Source organism: Puma concolor, chromosome A2, assembly GCF_028749965.1.
Source record: "Puma concolor isolate L17-30 chromosome A2, mPumCon1.1.hap2, whole genome shotgun sequence".
NCBI classification, from domain to species: Eukaryota; Metazoa; Chordata; class Mammalia; order Carnivora; family Felidae; genus Puma; species Puma concolor.
In genome coordinates this window covers 37,379,962-37,382,800 of record NC_141668.1, presented here as the reverse complement: position 1 = coordinate 37,382,800, position 2,839 = coordinate 37,379,962, and the positions used below count along the sequence as shown (strand labels likewise).

Sequence of the window (2,839 nt, the reverse complement as noted above, 5' to 3'; positions counted from 1 at the left end):
AGCAGAGAGAGAGGGAGACACAGAATCCAAAGCAGGCTCCAGGCTCTGAGCTGTCAGCACAATCCCGATGTGGGGCTCGAACCCACAAACTGTGAGATCATGACCTGAGCTGAAGTCAGATGCTTAGCCGACTGAGCCACCCAGGCACCCTAATTTATTACTTTTAAAATTTTTTAAATCAAAATATTGTTTCTTCAGGAATGGAATTTAGTGATTCATCACTTACATATAAAACCACTGCTCATCCCTAGCAGTGTCCTCCTTAATGCCCCTTACCCCTTTAGTGCTTCCCCCCACCCAAAAAAAGTCCTTATTCTTAAACAACTAAAGTCTAATAGAGAAAACACCTTGTGCACAAACTAATATAAATGATGATGTTTGAATCATAAATCCTACAATAGCCACAATCATGGGGCACCCAGATTTTGCTTCAACACTTCCTTTGAAGAAAGACTTACTCTGTCTTGGGGCTAATACTGAAGTGGCTGCAACTATTGCCCCATAATGCATCTATGCTTGTCTCTATTCTTCCCTCTAGAACTTCAGAGAGTAAGCCTATCCTTCTTCCAGGTGAGCATCCTCCAAATATCTGAAGATAGTTTTCATATCGGCATCCACTCTCAGCATCCTCAATAACTTCAGTTGTCTTATCACTACAAAGTTCCAAGGAAACACAGGAGGGAGAGACCTCTATCAGGTGGGGACCTGAGTGATATGAATTGAGTAAGCAGCATTTGACTTCAAATTGAAAAACATTTTCGATAAATGAAGGCACGAGGATGGTTAGTCCCAGTGGAGTGAGTGAGCAAAGAAAGCAGTTTATATTTGGAAAAGTGAAGATTAGGTCCTAAAGATGTCCCTAGTTCAGCAGAGGGATTTCAGGAAGAACAGTGAGACCATGTAGGGTAACAGCACAAACTCAAGTTTGTGGTACAGATCATTAGAATCTTTGAAACAGGGACACCTAGGTGGCTCAGTTGGTTAAGTGTCTGACTCTTGAATTTGGCTCAGGCCATTATCTCACTATTTGTGGGATCAAGCCTCCCATAGGGCTCTGTACTGACAGCACAGAGCCTGCTTGGAATTCTCTCTCTGCCCCTCCCCTGCCCACCAATGCCTCTCTCAAAATCAATAAATAAACATATACAAAAATAGAAACCTTGAAACACTTTCAAACAGAAGAATGACATGGTACAAGACATGCTTTGGGAACATTATTTAGGTATAGAATGGAACTTAGAGAGAGAGGAGGATAATTAAAGGGTTATTATGGAACTCTAAATGGTGTGTAACAAATGCCAGAGATAGAAAAATGATGGGAGATATGATAAGAACAGGTCAAATGCAAGATACTCTGCAGAAATAGAATCACCATTCGTAGCCCTATCGTATCTCTCTCTTTGCTTTAATAGTAAGAAATGAATGCGTAAGAGTGGTATATTACAGATGTCTCTAAAGGCAGGATGGTGAGGTAGAAAGCAGCTTTAGAGTCACAGAGGCTATATCTCTTGCTGCAGAACTGTTGTCATGCACAAGTTATTTCAGGTAGGAATCTCATTTGCCTCGTTTGTAACACAGAGGTAACAAAGTGTGGTGGTGCCTGGTACAATGACACTAACCAGATGTTAGTTCCCATCCTCTTTTTCTTACTTCACTCAGACATGTTGTGAAGCTACATTGGTGTAGTAGGAAACACGTCTGCTGAGGAAAGCCACAAAACTTGAACTCATGGTATGCAGAGTCCACTGTGTGAGATACACAAGCGTGGCAGATTGTATTGCTCACAATTACTCTCCTTTTGTAAGAGGATTCCATTGCCCAACCATCATCACGAAACTTGCAGAGACACTCTCTCTAGGAATCTTTTCTGCCCCACTGACTTTGAGATGTGAGCATAAGTGATGTATGCTATACATGAGAAGTTTTAAGAGACACTGAATGTTTTGGCCAGTCGTTTTCCCTTCTGCCATGAAAAAGACATGTCCCAAAGGTAGGTTACTCCTGGAATGAAGGGAACTCAGGAATCAGAGCCACAGTTTTTCAGAATTTGCTGCAACCAAAATGTAGGTGAGAAACCACTAAAATTTAGGGATTTTTTTGTTGTTGTTGTTGCTATAGCATAACCTAATCGCTTCTTGGCCTTTTGGCTAAGATCAAGTGTAGTATAGCATAACCTAGCAAAAAAAATGATAATTAACAAATACAAAACAAACAAATAATTGCAAAAAAAAACAAAACCCTGTGAGATGGATTTAATAAAGAAGAGGGACAACCAATTCTATCTGGGAGGAAAGTGGAACTCAGGGGATGGAGAGGGGATGATGCCATAGCAGAATGGGGAATCGAAAGTAGAGAGGGGTTGGGCAAAGAAAGGGCTTCTGTGAAAATTGGACATTTTGTGTCAAACTAAAGTGCTAATAGGTGATAGAACAAGGGCTATTCATGGAAAGGAAGATAGTAAAGTATGGTGGGAAGTTAGGGTGCATGTGGTGGTGACATGCACTCAAATCTCGAAAGGCTGACCCTGACCATTCCGTGGAAACACACCCTGCCTCGGCCACTCCCAGAATTTCTGATCTACTTTCCTTCCTATGGCATCTAGCATCTTCTAATATGCCGGATAAGTTACTTACGTACCATATTTATCATTTATTATCTCTCTCCCACCACTAAAGTGTAATCTTCATGAGGGCAGAGATCTTTCCCTGTTTTGTTCACTGGTGTATCTCAAGCACTAGGAACAGTGACTAGACGTAGTAGGTGCTCAATAAGTATTTGTTGAGTAAATGACTCCAAAGTCATACTAAGGAGTTTAGGTTTTATCTCAATGAATATTGGG

General features: G+C 41.1%; 1 pseudogene; it reads left to right on the top strand.

Annotated features, from left to right (window-relative positions):
- The first annotated feature begins 2,127 nt into the window (after positions 1–2,127).
- On the top strand, positions 2,128–2,213 carry LOC112867117 (U2 spliceosomal RNA; annotated as a pseudogene).
- Positions 2,214–2,839: the final 626 nt, after the last annotated feature.